The sequence below is a fragment of the Ranitomeya variabilis genome, chromosome 1, assembly GCF_051348905.1.
Source record: "Ranitomeya variabilis isolate aRanVar5 chromosome 1, aRanVar5.hap1, whole genome shotgun sequence".
Lineage (NCBI taxonomy): Eukaryota > Metazoa > Chordata > Amphibia > Anura > Dendrobatidae > Ranitomeya > Ranitomeya variabilis.
Genome location: NC_135232.1, coordinates 113,121,523 through 113,139,388, shown reverse-complemented (window position 1 = coordinate 113,139,388; position 17,866 = coordinate 113,121,523).

Below are 17,866 nucleotides of genomic sequence, written 5' to 3'. Positions count from 1 at the left end.
TTGTTGTTCTATTTGTCCTGAGTACGCTGATACCCCATATGTTGGAGTAAACCCCTGTTTGGGCACACGGGAGAGCTCGGAAGGGAAGGAGCACTGTTTTACTTTTTCAACGCAGAATTGGCTGGAATTGAGATCGGACGCCATGTCGCGTTTGGAGAGCCCCTGATGTGCCGAAACAGTGGAAACCCCCAATTCTAACTGAAACCCTAATCCAAACACACCCCTAACCCTAATCCCAACAGTAACCCTAACCACACCTCTAACCCTGACACACCCCTAACCCTAATCCCAACCCTATTCCCAACCGTAAATGTAATCTAAACCCTAACCGTAACTTTAGCCCCAACCCTAACCCTAACTTTAGCCCCAACCCTAACTGTAGCCTTAACCCTAGCCCCAACCCTAGCCCCAACCCTAGCCCTAACCCTAGCCCTAATGGGAAAATGGAAATAAATACTTTTTTTTTATTTTTCCCTAACTAAGGGGGTGATGAAGGGGGGTTTGATTTACTTTTATAGCGGGTTTTTTAGCGGATTTTTATGATTGGCAGCCGTCACACACTGAAAGACGCTTTTTATTGCAAAAAATATTTTTTGCGTTACCACATTTTGAGAGCTATAAATTTTCCATATTTTGGTCCACAGAGTCATGTGAGGTCTTGTTTTTTGCGGGACGAGTTGACGTTTTTATTGGTAACATTTTTGGGCACGTCACATTTTTTGATCGCTTTTTATTCCGATTTTTGTGAGGCAGAATGACCAAAAACCAGCTATTCATGAATTTCTTTTGGGGGAGGCGTTTATACCATTCCGCGTTTGGTAAAATTGATAAAGCAGTTTTATTCTTCGGGTCAGTACGATTACAGCGATATCTCATTTATATTATTTTTTTTATGTTTTGGCGCTTTTATACGATAAAAACTATTTTATGGAAAAAATAATTATTTTTGCATCGCTTTATTCTCAGGACTATAACTTTTTTATTTTTCTGCTGATGATGCTGTATGGTGGCTCGTTATTTGCGGGACAAGATGACGCTTTCAGCGGTACCATGGTTATTTATATCTGTCTTTTTGATCGCGTGTTATTCCACTTTTTGTTTGGCGGTATGATAATAAAGCGTTGTTTTTTGCCTCGTTTTTTTTTTTTTTTTCTTACGGTGTTTACTGAAGGGGTTAACGAGTGGGCCAGTTTTATAGGTCGGGTCGTTACGGACGCGGCGATACTAAATATGTGTACTTTTATTGTTTTGGTTTTTTTATATTTAGGTAAAGAAATGTATTTATGGGAATAATATTTTTATTTTTTTTTCATTATTTTGGAATATTTTTTTTTATTTTTTTTTACACATTTGGAAATTTTTTTTTTTACTTTTTTACTTTGCCCCAGGGGGGGACAATACAGATCGGTGATCTGCCAGTTTGCATAGCACTCTGACAGATCACCGATCTGATTGAAGTGCAGGCTGCTTCACAGTGCCTGCTCTGAGCAGGCTTCTGTGAAGCCACCTCCCTCCCTGCAGGACCCGGATCCGCGGCCATCTTGGATCCGGGTCTGGAGCAGGCAGGGAGGGAGGTAAGACCCTCGCAGCAACGCGTTGCTGCGGGGGGCTCAGGGAAGCCCGCAGGGAGCCCTCTCCCTGCGCGATGCTTCCCTGCATCGCCGGCACATCGCGATCATGTTTGATCGCGGTGTGCCGGGGGTTAATGTGCCGGGGGCGGTCCGTGACCGCTCCTGGCACATAGTGCCGGATGTCAGCTGCGATATGCAGCTGACACCCGGCCGCGATCGGCCGCGCTCCCCCCGTGAGCGCGGCCGATCGGCTATGACGTACTATCCCGTCAAGGGTCAGATAGGCCCAGGTCACCTCGACGGGATAGTACGTCAAAGGTCACAGAGGGGTTAACCTACAGGCCAGACCGCATATCAAATATAAGGGTTGGGGGTCACTTGGGGAATAGTGATCACAAAATAATAAGTTTTCATGTCTCCTTTAATAAGATGTGTAGTAGAGGGGTGACAAGGACACTAAACTTCAGGAGGGCAAATTTCCAACGGATGAGAGAGGATCTTGGTGCAATTAACTGGGACGATATCCTGAGACAAAAAAGTACACAAAGAAAATGGGAGACGTTTATTAGCATCCTGGATAGGACCTGTGCACAGTATATACCGTATGGGAATAAACATACTAGAAATAGGAGGAAACCAATATGGCTAAATAGAGCTGTAAGGAGCGCAATAACGGACAAAAAGAAAGCATTTAGAGAATTAAAGGAAGTAGGTAGTGAGGAGGCATTAAATAAATACAAAAAATTAAATAAATTCTGTAAAAAGCAAATCAAGGCAGCAAAGATTGAGACAGAGAAACTCATTGCCAGAGAGAGCAAAAATAACCCCAAAATATTCTTTAACTACATAAATAGTAAGAAACTAAAAAATGATAGTGTTGGCCCCCTTAAAAATAGTCTGGGTGAAATGGTAGATGAGGATGAGGAAAAAGCCAATATGCTAAATGACTTTTTTTCATCAGTATTTACAAAAGAAAATCCCATGGCAGCCAATATGACTAGTGATAAAAATTCCCAATTAAATGTTACCTGCTTAACCCAGCAGAAAGTACGGCGGCGTCTAAAAATCACAAAAATTGACAAATCTCCGGGCCCGGATGGGATACACCCCCGAGTACTGCAGGAATTAAGTACAGTCATTGATAGACCATTATTTTTAATCTTTAAAGAGTCCATAATAACAGGGTCTGTACCACAGGACTGACGTATAGCAAATGTGGTGCCAATATTCAAAAAAGGGGCAAAAACTGAACTCGGTAATTATAGGCCAGTAAGCTTAACCTCTACTGTGGGTAAAATCCTGGAGGGCATTCTAAGGGATGCTATACTGGAGTATCTGAAGAGGAATAACCTCATGACCCAGTATCAGCACGGGTTTACTAGGGACCGTTCATGTCAGACTAATTTGATCAGCTTCTATGAAGAGGTAAGTTCCTGACTGGACCAAGGGAACCCAGTAGATGTAGTGTATATGGACTTTTAAAAAGCTTTTGATACGGTGCCACACAAAAGGTTGATACATAAAATGAGAATAATGGGGATAGGGGAAAATATGTGCAAGTGGGTTGAGAGCTGGCTCAGGGATAGGAAACAAAGGGTGGTTATTAATGGAGCACACTCGGACTGGGTCGCGGTTAGCAGTGGGGTACCACAGGGGTCAGTATTGGGCCCTCTTCTTTTTAACATATTTATTAATGACCTTGTAGGGGGCATTCAGAGTAGAATTTCAATATTTGCAGATGACACTAAACTCTGCAGGGTAATCAATACAGAGGAGGACAATTTTATATTACAGGATGATTTATGTAAACTAGAAGCTTGGGCTGATAAATGGCAAATGAGCTTTAATGGGGATAAATGTAAGGTCATGCACTTGGGTAGAAGTAATAAGATGTATAACTATGTGCTTAATTCTAAAACTCTGGGCAAAACCGTCAATGAAAAAGACCTGGGTGTATGGGTGGATGACAAACTCATATTCAGTGGCCAGTGTCAGGCAGCTGCTACAAAGGCAAATAAAATAATGGGATGCATTAAAAGAGGCATAGATGCTCATGAGGAGAACATAATTTTACCTCTATACAAGTCACTAGTGCGACCACACTTAGAATACTATGCACAGTTCTGGTCTCCGGTGTATAAGAAAGACCTAGCTGAACTAGAGCGGGTGCAGAGAAGAGCGACCAAGGTTTTAGAGGACTGGGGGGTCTGCAATACCAAGATAGGTTATTACACTTGGGGCTATTTAGTTTGGAAAAACGAAGGCTAAGGGGTGATCTTATGTTAATGTATAAATATATGAGGGGACAGTACAAAGACCTTTCTGATGATCTTTTTAATCATAGACCGGTGACAGGGACAAGGGGGCATCCTCTACGTCTGGAGGAAAGAAGGTTTAAGCATAATAACAGACGCGGATTCTTTACTGTAAGAGCAGTGAGACTATGGAACTCTCTGCCGTATGATGTTGTAATGAGTGATTCATTACTTAAATTTAAGAGGGGACTGGATACCTTTCTGGAAAATTATAATGTTACAGGGTATATATATTAGATTCCTTGATAAGGCGTTGATCCAGGGAACTAGTCTGATTGCCGTATGTGGGGTCGGGAAGGAATTTTTTTCCCCATGGTGGAGCTTACTCTTACCACATGGGTTTTTTTTGCCTTCCCCTGGATCAACATGTTAGGGCATGTTAGGCTATGGGTTGAACTAGATGTGCTTAAAGTCTTCCTTCAACCTTAATAACTATGTAACTATGTAACTATGTAACTATGGGAGTAGGAATTCAGAGTCGGGAGTCGGGAGTCAGAGTCGGGAGTCAGAGTCGGGAGTCAGGAGTCGGGAGTCAGAGTCGGGAGTCAGAGTCGGGAGTCAGAGTCGGGAGTCAGAGTCGGGAGTCAGGAGTCGGGAGTCAGAATTGGGAGTCGGAGTCGGGAATCAGAGTTGGGAGTCGGGAGTCAGAGTCGGGAGTTGGGAGTCAGAGTCCGAAGTCATGAGTCAGAGTCGGGAGTCGGGAGTCGGAAGTCACAAGTCGATAGTCTGGAGTTGGGAGTCAGAGAAAGAGTCGGGAGTCAGGAGTCAGAGTAAATAGTCGGGAGTCGGGAATCAGAGTCAGAGTCAGGAGTAGGGAGTCAAAAGTTGAGAGTCGGGAGTCAGAGTTGGGAGTCGGGAATCGGGAGTCAGAGTCAGGAGTTGGGAGTCAGGAGTCAGAGTCAGGAGTCGGGAGTCAGAGTCACGAGTCAGGAGTCGGGATTCAGGAGTCAGAAGTCACGAATCGGGAATTGCGAGTCGGGAGTCAAAGTCGGCAGTAAGAGTCGGGAGTCAAAGTCGGTAGTCGGGAGTCGGGAGTCAGAGTCACGAGTCGGGAGTCAGAGTAAAGAGTTGGGACTCGGGAGTCAAAGCCAAAATCGGGAGTTGGGAGTCAGAGTCAAGACTCGGCAGTCGAGAGTGAGAGTCAGGAGTCTGGACTCAGAGTCGGGAGTCGGTTGTCAGAGTCAGGAGTCGGGAGTCGGGAGTCAGGAGTTGGGAGTCAGAGTCCGGAGTCAGAGTCCGTAGTCGTGAGTCAGAGTCGCGAGTCGGGAGTCGGAAGTCACGAGTCGATAGTCTGGAGTCGTGAGTCAGGAGTCAGAGTAAAGAGTCGGGAGTCGGGAGTGTGTTATGATCCGGTGACTTTGGAGCCGCATAAAATTTCTCTGGAGTAGGTGGAAACTGTACTGACCGCAATACCTGAACTAACACCGCAACTAGAAGTAGCCGTGGGGTGTGCCTAACAAACCCTAGACACCTCGACACAGCCGGAGGACTAAATACCCCTATAGATAGAAATAGGAATACTACCTTGCCTCAGAGCAGAACCCCAAAGGATAGGCAGCCCCCCACGAATATTGACTGTGAGTAGGAGAGGAAAGACACACGCAGGCAGAAAACAGGATTCAGCAAAAGAGGCCACTCTAGCTAAATAGGGAAAGATAGGACAGAATACTAAGCGGTCAGTATTAAAACCCTTCCAAAAATATCCACAGCAGATAATACAAAAAGTTCCACAATCTAACTAAAGACATGGAATGTATATCTGCCACTCCAGAGAATCCAACAAGACTGAGAAAATACTGACACAATCTAAGCTGGACAAAAAAACACTGAATAGCACAGAATTATTAAGCACACAGCATGTGTGCCACAGAAACAAAACCTGACACTTATCTTTGCTAATTTGGATGAAGGCAGAAGGAACCAAACCAGGACCAAAACCTCCCAACAACCATGGACAACTGGCAAGGACTAATGAATCCTGCACGCCTAAATACCCCAGTCAGAACTGCAATCAGCAGATACACCTGACCAGGACTGCAACTCAGGGGCAACTGCATTACCACCTACAACCACCGGAGAGAGCCAAAAAGCAGAATTCACAACAGGAGTGAGAGTCGGGAATCAGAGTCAGAGTCGGGAGTAGGGAGTCAAAAGTCGAGAGTCGGGAGTCAGAGTCGGGAGTCAGAGTCGTGAGTCGGGAATCGGAAGTCAGAGTCAGGAGTTGGGAGTCGGGAGTCAGAGTCAGGAGTCAGAGTCGGGAGTCGGAAGTCACAAATCGGGAGTCACGAGTCGGGAGTCAAAGTTAGTAGTCGGGAGTCGGGAGTCAGAGTCATGTGTCGGGAGTCAAAGTTGGTAATCAGGAGTCGGGAGTCAGAGTAAAGAGTTGGGACTCGAGAGTCAAAGCCAAAATCGGGAGTTGAGCGTCAGAGTCAAGACTCGGCAGTTGAGAGTGAGAATCAGGAGTCAGAGTCAGAGTCAGGAGTCAGGAGTAGGGATTCGAGAGTCAGGAGTCGAGAGTCAGAGTCTGGAGACAGAGTCGGGAGTCGGGAGTCAAAGTCTGGAGTCGGTAGTCAAGGTCGGGAGTCAGAGTCAGGAGTCAGATTCAGGAGTCAGAGTCGGGAGTCGGGAGTCGGGTGTCAGAGTCGGGAGTTGGGAGTCGGGAGTCAGAGTCACGAGTCGGGAGTCAGAGTAAAGAGTTGGGACTCGGGAGTCAAAGCCAAAATCGGGAGTTGGGAGTCAGAGTCAAGACTCGGCAGTCGAGAGTGAGAGTCAGGAGTCTGGATTCAGAGTCGGGAGTCAGGAGTCGGGAGTCAGAGTCGGGAGTCAGAGTCGGGAGTCAAAGTCGGCATTCAGAGTTGGGAGTCGGGAGTCAGAGTCAGGAGTTGGGAGTCAGAGTCGCGAGTCGGGAGTCGGAAGTCACGAGTCGATAGTCTGGAGTCGTGAGTCAGGAGTCAGAGTAAAGAGTCGGGAGTCGGGAGTGTGTTATGATCCGGTGACTTTGGAGCCGCATAAAATTTCTCTGGAGTAGGTGGAAACTGTACTGACCGCAATACCTGAACTAACACCGCAACTAGAAGTAGCCGTGGGGTGTGCCTAACAAACCCTAGACACCTCGACACAGCCAGAGGACTAAATACCCCTATAGATAGAAATAGGAATACTACCTTGCCTCAGAGCAGAACCCCAAAGGATAGGCAGCCCCCCACGAATATTGACTGTGAGAAGGAGAGGAAAGACACACGCAGGCAGAAAACAGGATTCAGCAAAAGAGGCCACTCTAGCTAAATAGGGAAAGATAGGACAGAATACTAAGCGGTCAGTATTAAAACCCTTCCAAAAATATCCACAGCAGATAATACAAAAAGTTCCACAATCTAACTAAAGACATGGAATGTATATCTGCCACTCCAGAGAATCCAACAAGACTGAGAAAATACTGACACAATCTAAGCTGGACAAAAAAACACTGAATAGCACAGAATTATTAAGCACACAGCATGTGTGCCACAGAAACAAAAACAGACACTTATCTTTGCTGATTTGGATGAAGGCAGAAGGAACCAAACCAGGACCAAAACCTCCCAACAACCATGGACAACTGGCAAGGACTAATGAATCCTGCACGCCTAAATACCCCAGTCAGAACTGCAATCAGCAGATACACCTGACCAGGACTGCAACTCAGGGGCAACTGCATTACCACCTACAACCACCGGAGGGAGCCCAAAAGCAGAATTCACAACAGTACCCCCCCCTTGAGGAGGGGTCACCGAACCCTCACCAGAGCCCCCAGGCCGATCAGGACAAGCCGGATGAAAAGCATGAACCAAATCAGCAGCATGGACATCAGAGGCAAAAACCGAAGAATTATCCTTCTGGCCATAACCCTTCCATTTGACAAGATACTGAAGTCTCCGCCTCGAAAAACGAGAATCCAAAATCTTCTCAACCACATACTCCAACTCCCCATCAACCAACACAGGGGCCAGAGGATCAACAGAGGGAACAACGGGTACCACATATTTCCGCAATAAAGATCTATGGAAGACATTATGGATAGCAAAAGAGGCCAGAAGCGCCAATCGAAAAGACACCGGATTAATAATCCCAGAAATCCTATAAGGACCAATAAACCGAGGCTTAAACTTAGGAGAAGAAACCTTCATAGGAACATGACGGGAAGACAACCAGACCAGATCCCCAACCTGAAGCCGGGAACCAACACACCGACGACGGTTAGCAAAACGTTGAGCCTCCTCCTGAGACAACACCAAATTGTCCACCACATGAGCCCAAATCTGCTGCAACCTGTCAACCACCGAATCCACACCAGGACAGTCAGAAGGCTCAACCTGCCCAGAAGAAAAACGAGGATGAAAACCAAAATTACAAAAAAAAGGCGAAACCAAAGTAGCCGAACTAGCCCGATTATTAAGGGCAAACTCGGCCAATGGCAAAAAGGCCACCCAATCATCCTGATCAGCAGACACAAAGCATCTCAAATAAGTCTCCAAGGTCTGATTAGTTCGCTTGGTTTGGCCATTTGTCTGAGGATGAAATGCAGAGGAAAAAGATAAATCAATGCCCAGCCTAGCACAAAAGGCCCGCCAAAACCTAGAAACAAACTGGGAACCTCTGTCAGACACAATATTCTCCGGAAAACCATGCAAACGAACCACATGCTGAAAAAACAACGAAACTAAATCTGAAGAGGAAGGAAATTTAGGCAAAGGCACCAAATAAACCATCTTAGAAAACCGGTCAAAAACAACCCAGATAACCGACATCCTCTGGGAAACCGGAAGATCAGAAATAAAATCCATAGAAATATGCGTCCAGGGCCTCTCAGGGACCGGCAATGGCAAAAGCAACCCACTAGCACGGGAACAACAAGGCTTGGCACGCGCACAAGTCCCACAGGACTGCACAAAAGAATGCACATCACGTGATAAAGAAGGCCACCAAAAGGACCTACCAACCAAGTCTCTGGTACCAAAAATACCAGGATGACCAGCCAACATAGAACAGTGAACCTCAGAAATCACTCTACTAGTCCATCTGTCGGGAACAAACAGTTTCCCCACTGGACAACGATCAGGTGTGTCAGCCTGAAATTCCTGACGAACCCGTCGTAAATCAGGGGAAATAGCAGAAAGAAACACCCCTTCTTTCAAAATGCCGACCGGTTCAAGGACCTCAGGAGAATCAGGCAAAAAACTCCTAGAAAGGGCATCAGCCTTAATATTCTTGGAACCCGGAAGATACGAGACCACAAAATCAAAACGGGAAAAAAACAAGGACCATCGAGCCTGTCTAGGATTCAGCCGCTTGGCAGACTCGAGGTAAATCAAATTCTTATGATCGGTCAAGACCACTATACGGTGCTTAGCTCCCTCAAGCCAATGTCGCCACTCCTCAAATGCCCACTTCATAGCCAACAACTCCCGATTGCCAACATCATAATTGCGTTCAGCAGGCGAAAATTTTCGGGAAAAGAATTCACACGGTTTCGTCAAGGAACCAACATGATCCCTCTGGGACAAAACGGCCCCTGCGCCAATTTCAGAAGCGTCAATCTCAACCTGAAACGGAAGGGAAACGTCCGGTTGGCGCAATACCGGAGCAGAAGTAAATCGACGTTTAAGCTCCTGAAAGGCAGAAACAGCCGCAGAGGACCAATTCGCCACATCAGCGCCTTTTTTCATCAAATCGGTCAAGGGTTTAACCACGCTGGAAAAGTTAGCAATGAAACGGCGATACAAATTTGCAAAACCCCAAAATTTCTGAAGGCTCTTTACGGACGTGGGTTGAATGCAATCATGAATGGCCTGAACCTTAACCGGATCCATCTCAATAGATGAAGGAGAAAAAATAAAACCCAAAAAAGAAACCTTCTGCACCCCAAAGAGACACTTAGACCCCTTCACAAACAAAGCATTGTCACGAAGGATCTGAAATACCATCCTGACCTGCTCCACATGAGACTCCCAATCATCAGAAAAAATCAAAATATCGTCCAAATATACAATCAAGAATTTATCAATATAAGTCCGGAAGATATCATGCATGAAAGATTGAAAAACAGATGGAGCATTAGTGAGCCCGAACGGCATCACAAGGTATTCAAAATGGCCTTCGGGCGTATTGAACGCAGTTTTCCATTCATCGCCCTGCTTAATACGAACAAGATTATACGCCCCCCGAAGGTCAATCTTTGTAAACCAACTAGCCCCCTTAATCCTAGCAAACAAATCGGAAAGCAAAGGTAAAGGGTATTGAAACTTGACCGTGATCTTATTCAAGAGGCGATAATCAATACAGGGTCTCAAGGAGCCATCTTTCTTAGCAACAAAAAAAATCCTGCTCCCATCGGTGAAGAAGATGGCCGAATATGCCCTTTCTCCAAAGACTCCTTAACATATTTCCACATAGCAGTATGTTCAGGCACAGACAGGTTGAAGAGTCGGCCCTTAGGAAACTTACAGCCTGGAATCAAATCAATAGCACAATCACAATCCCTGTGCGGTGGAAGAAAACTGGACTTGGGCTCATCGAATACATCCTGAAAATCAGACAAAAACTCTGGAATTTCGGAAGAGGAAGAAGAGCAGATGGACATTAAAGGAACATCATTATGAACCCCCTGACAACCCCAACTTGTCACAGACATAGACTTCCAATCCAACACAGGATTATGTACCTACAACCACGGAAAACCCAACACGATAGCATCATGTAAATTATGCAATACCAGAAATCGACAATCTTCCTGATGGGCTGGCGCCATGCGCATGGTCACCTGTGTCCAAAACTGGGGCTCATTTTTTGCCAAAGGTGTAGCATCAATGCCCCTTAAAGGAATAAGGTTCTGCAAGGGCTGCAAGGGGAAACCACAACGCCTGGCAAACTCAAGGTCCATTAAGTTCAAAGCGGCGCCTGAATCCACAAACGCCAAGACAGAAAATGATGACAATGAGCAGATCAAGGACACCGATAACAGAAATTTAGGTTGTACAGTACTGATGGTAAATGAACTAGCGATCCTCTTTGTCCGTTTAGGGCAGACTGAAATGACATGAGAAGCGTCGCCACAATAATAACACGACCCATTCTGACGTCTGAGTCCATGTCGTTCTGTCCTAGACAGAATCCTATCACACTGCATTGGTTCAGGACTCTGCTCTGAGGACAACGCCACAGCGCGCACAGTTCTGCGCTCCCGCAAGCACCGATCAATCTGAATGGCCAAAGACATAGAATCACTCAGACCTACAGGCGTGGGAAACCCCACCATAACATCTTTAACGGATTCAGAAAGACCCTTTCTGAAAATTGCAGCCAAAACATCATCATTCCATTTAGTCAACACAGACCATTTTCTAAATTCCTGACAATACAATTCTGCCACCTCCTGACCCTGAGATAGGGCCAACAAGGTCTTCTCCGCTTGATCCACAGAATTAGGTTCATCATATAATAGTCCTAAAGCCTGAAAAAAGGAATCTACATTAAGCAAAGCCGGATTCCCAGATTCCAGGGAAAATACCCAATCCTGTGGATCACCACGCAGCAGGGAAATGACGATTTTAACCTGCTGAATAGAATCCCCAGAGGATCGAGGTCTCAAAGCAAAAAACAGTTTACAGTTGTTTTTAAAACTCAAAAATTTGGACCTGTCACCAAAAAACAAATCAGGAGAAGGAATCTTCGGCTCTAAAACAGGAGTCTGAACAATATAATCAGAAATTCCCTGTACCCTAGCAGCAAGCTGGTCTACACGAGAAGCTAATTCCTGAACATCCATGCTAACACAAGACTCCTTAGCCACCCAGAAAAAAAGAGGGAAGAAAAGGCAAAGCAAACTGCAGAAAAAAAAAATGACTCAACACCTTTCTTCCCTTCTTCTGAGATGCATTTAACTCATAGTCGGCCAGTTGTACTGTTATGATCCGGTGACTTTGGAGCCGCATGAACTTTCTCTGGAGTAGGTGGAAACTGTACTGACCGCAATACCTGAACTAACACCGCAACTAGAAGTAGCCGTGGGGTGTGCCTAACAAACCCTAGACACCTCGACACAGCCGGAGGACTAAATACCCCTATAGATAGAAATAGGAATACTACCTTGCCTCAGAGCAGAACCCCAAAGGATAGGCAGCCCCCCACGAAAATTGACTGTGAGTAGGAGAGGAAAGACACACGCAGGCAGAAAACAGGATTCAGCAAAAGAGGCCACTCTAGCTAAATAGGGAAAGATAGGACAGAATACTAAGCGGTCAGTATTAAAACCCTTCCAAAAATATCCACAGCAGATAATACAAAAAGTTCCACAATCTAACTAAAGACATGGAATGTATATCTGCCACTCCAGAGAATCCAAAAAGACTGAGAAAATACTGACACAATCTAAGCTGGACAAAAAAACACTGAATAGCACAGAATTATTAAGCACACAGCATGTGTGCCACAGAAACAAAACCTGACACTTATCTTTGCTAATTTGGATGAAGGCAGAAGGAACCAAACCAGGACCAAAACCTCCCAACAACCATGGACAACTGGCAAGGACTAATGAATCCTGCATGCCTAAATACCCCAGTCAGAACTGCAATCAGCAGATACACCTGACCAGGACTGCAACTCAGGGGCAACTGCATTACCACCTACAACCACCGGAGAGAGCCCAAAAGCAGAATTCACAACAGGAGTGAGAGTCGGGAATCAGAGTCAGAGTCGGGAGTAGGGAGTCAAAAGTCGAGAGTCGGGAGTCAGAGTTGGGAGTCAGAGTCGGGAGTCAGAGTCGGGAGTCGGGAATCGGAAGTCAGAGTCAGGAGTTGGGAGTTGGTAGTCAGAGTCAGGAGTCAGAGTCGGGAGTCGGAAGTCACAAATCGGGAGTCACGAGTCGGGAGTCAAAGTTAGTAGTCGGGAGTCGGGAGTCAGAGTCATGTGTCGGGAGTCAAAGTCGGTAATCAGGAGTCGGGAGTCAGAGTAAAGAGTTGGGACTCGAGAGTCAAAGCCAAAATCGGGAGTTGAGCATCAGAGTCAAGACTCGGCAGTTGAGAGTGAGAGTCAGGAGTCAGAGTCAGGAGTCAGGAGTAGGGATTCGAGAGTCAGGAGTCGAGAGTCAGAGTCTGGAGACAGAGTCGGGAGTCAGAGTCTGGAGTCGGTAGTCAAGGTCGGGAGTCAGAGTCAGATTCAGGAGTCAGAGTCGGGAGTTGGGAGTCGGGAGTCAGAGTCGGGTGTCAGAGTCGGGAGTTGGGAGTCAGAGATGGGATTCAGGAGTCGGGAGTCAGTCGGGAGTCGGCAGTCAGAGTCCGGAGTCAGAGTCGAGAGTCGGAGTTGGTAGTCAGAGTCTGGAGTCGAGAGTCAGAGTCGGGAGTTGGGAGTCAAGGTCGGGACTCAGAGTCGTGAGTCAGAGTTGGGAGTCGGGAGTCAGAGTCGGTAGTCAGAGTCTGTAGTCGGGAGTCAGAGTCGGGAGTCTGGAGTCATGAGTCATGAGTCAGGAGTCATGAGTCGGGAGTCAGAGTCAGAGTCGAGAGCCGGGAATCAAAGTCTACAGTCGGGAGTCGGGAGTCGGAGTCAGAGTCAGGAGTCAGGAGTAGGGATTCGAGAGTCAGGAGTCGAGAGTCAGAGTCTGGAGACAGAGTCGGGAGTAGGGAGTCAGAGTCTGGAGTCGGTAGTCAAGGTCGGGAGTCAGAGTCAGGAGTCAGATTCAGGAGTCAGAGTCGGGAGTCGGGAGTCAGAGTCAGGAGTCAGATTCAGGAGTCAGAGTCAGGAGTCAGAGTCAGGAGTCAGAGTCAGGAGTTGGGAGTCAGAGATGGGATTCAGGAGTCGGGAGTCAGTCGGGAGTCGGCAGTCAGAGTCCGGAGTCAGAGTCGTGAGTCAGAGTTGGGAGTCGGGAGTCAGAGTCGGGAGTCTGGAGTCATGAGTCAGGAGTCATGAGTTGGGAGTCAGAGTCAGAGTCAAGAGCCGGGAATCAAAGTCTACAGTCGGGAGTCGGGAGTCGGAGTCAGAGTCAGAGTCAGTGTCGGGAGTCAGTGTGGGAAGTCAGAGTCGGGAGTCAGAGTGTGGAGTCACAGTGTGGGAAGTCAGAGTCGGGAGTCAGAGTGTGGAGTCAGAGTCGGGAGTCGGGATTCGGGAGTCAGAGTCAGGAGTTGGGAGTCAGAGTCAGGAGTCGGGAATAGGGAGTCAAAGTTGGTAGTCGGGAGTCAGCAGTCAGAGTCACGAGTCAGGAGTCGGGAGTCCGAGCCAGAGTAAGGAGTCAGAAGTCAGAGTAAAGAGTCGGGAGTCGGGAATGAGAGTCGGGAATCAGAGTCAGAGTTGGGAGTCGGGAGTCGAAAGTCGAGAGTCGGCAGTCGGGAGTCAGAGTCGGGAGTCAGAGTCAGGAGTCAGGAATAAGAGTCGGGAGTCAAGGTCAGGAGTCAGAGTCGGGAGTCAGAGTCAGGAGTCAAGAGTCAGAGTTGGGAGTCAAGGTCAGGAGTCAGAGTCGGGAGTCAGAGTCAGGAGTCAGAGTCGGGAGTCGGGAGACGGGGGTCGGGAGTCAGGAGTCAGAGACAGGAGTTGGGAGTCAAGATCGGGAGTCAGAGTCAGGAGTTTGTTATTATCTGGTGGCCTAGGAGCAGCATGGACGAGCTCTGGAGTAGGTGGCCTCTATACTGACCGCAGACCCTGAACTTAACACCGCAACTATAAGTAGCCGTGGGATGTTCCTGTCACTCCCTCGACACCTCGTCACAGCCGGAGGACTAATTACCCCTAAAGAAAGAAACAGGAAAACTATCTTGCCTCAGAGAAAATCCCCAAAGGAAAGACAGCCCCCCACAAATATTGACTGTGAGAGGAGAGGGAAATTACAAACGCAGACTGAAAACAGAATTTAGCAAAGGAGGCCACGCTACCTAGAAAGAAAAGACAGGACAGAGTACTGTGCGGTCAGTATTAAAATACTACAAAAATCCACCACAGAGAATACAAAAATCTCCACACCTAACTAAAGGCATGGAGGGTAACTCTGCGACTCCAGAGCTTCCAGCTTGGCTGAATAAATCCTTACACAGACAAAGCTGGACAAGAAAAACATAGCAATTCACTGAACTATAAAGTCCACCGCATGTGGACTGCAAAAACAAAGCCAGGACTTATGTTTGATGATTTGGACAATCCAGCATGAGAAACCAAGCAGAGATGTGAATCCTCCAGAAAAACAATGGACAACTGGCACTCACTAAAGGGTGAAGCCAGACTAAATAGCCCCGTCCAAAGTGGAAGCACTTGATGACTGCTGTGAAGGACAAACAGCAGCACTACCACTTATAACCACCGGAGGGAGCCCAAGAGCAGAACCCACAACAGAATTCACAACAGTACCCCCCCTTGAGGAGTGGTCACCGAACCCTCACCAGAGCCCCCAGGCCGGTCCGGACGAGCCAAATGGAAGGCACGAACCAAATCGTCAGCATGAACATCGGAGGCAACAACCCAAGAATTATCCTCCTGACCATAACCCTTCCATTTGACAAGATACTGAAGCCTCCGTCTTGAAAAACGAGAATCCAAGATCTTCTCCACAACATACTCCAACTCCCAATCAATCAACACCGGGGCAGGAGGATCAACAGAGGGAACCACGGGCACCACATATTTCCGCAACAAAGATCTATGAAAAACATTAGGGATGGAAAAAGAGTCTGGAAGGGCCAAACGAAAAGACACTGGATTGATAATCTCAGAAATCCTATAAGGACCAATAAACCGAGGCTTGAACTTCGGGGAAGAAACCTTCATAGGAACATGACGAGAAGACAACCAGACCAAATCCCCAACCCGAAGCTGGGAACCCACACGCCGACGACGGTTGGCAAAACGCTGAGCCTCCTCCTGAGACAACACCAAATTGTCCACCACATGAGCCCAAATCTGCTGCAACCTGTCAACCACAGAGTCCACCCCAGGACAATCAGAAGACTCAACCTGCCCTGAAGAAAAACGAGGATGAAACCCAGAATTACAAAAGAATGGTGAAACCAAGGTAGCCGAACTAGCCCGATTATTAAGGGCAAACTTGGCCAATGGCAAGAAAGCCACCCAATCATCCTGATCGGCAGACACAAAGCATCTCAAATAAGTTTCCAAAGTCTGGTTAGTTCGCTCGGTTTGGCCGTTTGTCTGAGGATGAAATGCGGAAGAAAAAGACAAATCAATGCCCAGCTTAGCACAAAAGGACCGCCAAAACCTAGAAACAAACTGGGAACCTCTATCGGACACAATATTCTCCGGAATGCCATGCAAACGAACCACATGCTGAAAAAACAACGGAACCAACTCAGAAGAGGAAGGCAATTTAGGCAAAGGTACCAAATGAACCATCTTAGAAAACCGGTCACAGACCACCCAGATAACAGACATCCTCTGGGAAACAGGAAGATCCGAAATAAAATCCATAGAAATATGCGTCCAAGGCCTCTCAGGGACCGGCAAAGGCAAAAGCAACCCACTGGCGCGGGAGCAGCAAGGTTTGGCCCGCGCACAATTCCCACAACGCACATCCCGTGACAAAGAAGGCCACCAAAAGGACCTACTAACCAAATCTCTGGTGCCAAAAATCCCAGGATGGCCAGCCAACACAGAACAGTGAACCTCAGAAATCACTTTACTAGTCCATCTGTCAGGAACAAACAGTTTCCTCGCTGGACAGCGATCAGGTTTATCAGCCTGAAACTCCTGAAGAACCCGTCGCAAATCAGGGGAGATGGCAGAAAGAATCACCCCCTCCTTCAGAATACCAACCGGCTCAAGAATCCCAGGGGAATAAGGCAAAAAACTCCTAGAGAGGGCATCAGCCTTAACATTCTTAGAACCCGGAAGATACGAGACAACAAAATCAAAACGGGAGAAAAACAGGGACCATCAGGCCTGTCTAGGATTCAGCCGTTTGGCAGACTCGAGGTAAATCAGATTCTTATGATCGGTCAAGACCACAATACGGTGCTTGGCCCCCTCAAGCCAATGTCGCCACTCCTCAAATGCCCACTTCATAGCCAACAACTCACGATTGCCGACATCATAATTGCGTTCCGCAGGCGAAAACTTTCGAGAAAAGAAGGCACACGGTTTCATCAAGGAACCATCAGAATTCCTCTGAGACAAAACGGCCCCTGCCCCAATCTCAGAAGCGTCAACCTCAACCTGAAAAGGAAGAGAAACATCCGGCTGACGCAACACAGGGGCAGAAGTAAATCGGCGCTTAAGCTCCTGAAAGGCAGAAACAGCCTCAGAGGACCAATTAGCTACATCAGCGCCCTTCCTCGTCAAATCGGTCAGGGGTTTAACCACAATGGAGAAGTTGGCAATGAAACGGCGATAAAAATTTGCAAAGCCCAAAAATTTCTGAAGGCTCTTCACGGATGTGGGCTGGATCCAATCATGAATGGCCTGAACCTTAACCGGATCCATTTCTATAGATGATGGAGAAAAAATGAAGCCCAAAAAAGAAACCTTCTGTACTCCAAAGAGGCACTTAGACCCCTTCACAAACAAGGCATTATCACGAAGGACCTGAAATACCATCCTGACTTGTTTCACATGAGACTCCCAATCATCTGAAAAAATCTAAATATCATCCAAATATACAATCATGAATTTATCAAGATAATTCCGAAAAATATCATGCATGAAGGACTGAAACACAGATGGGGCATTAGAGAGTCCGAATGGCATCACAAGATATTCAAAATGGCCCTCGGGCGTATTAACCCCTTAAGCCCCGAGGGTGGTTTGCACGTTAATGACCAGGCCAATTTTTACAATTCTGACCACTGTCCCTTTATGAGGTTATAACTCTGGAACGCTTCAACGGATCTTAGCGATTCTGACATTGTTTTCTCGTGACATATTGTCCTTCATGTTAGTGGTAAAATTTCTTCGATATAACTTGCGTTTATTTGTGAAAAAAACGAATATTTGGCGAAAATTTTGAAAATT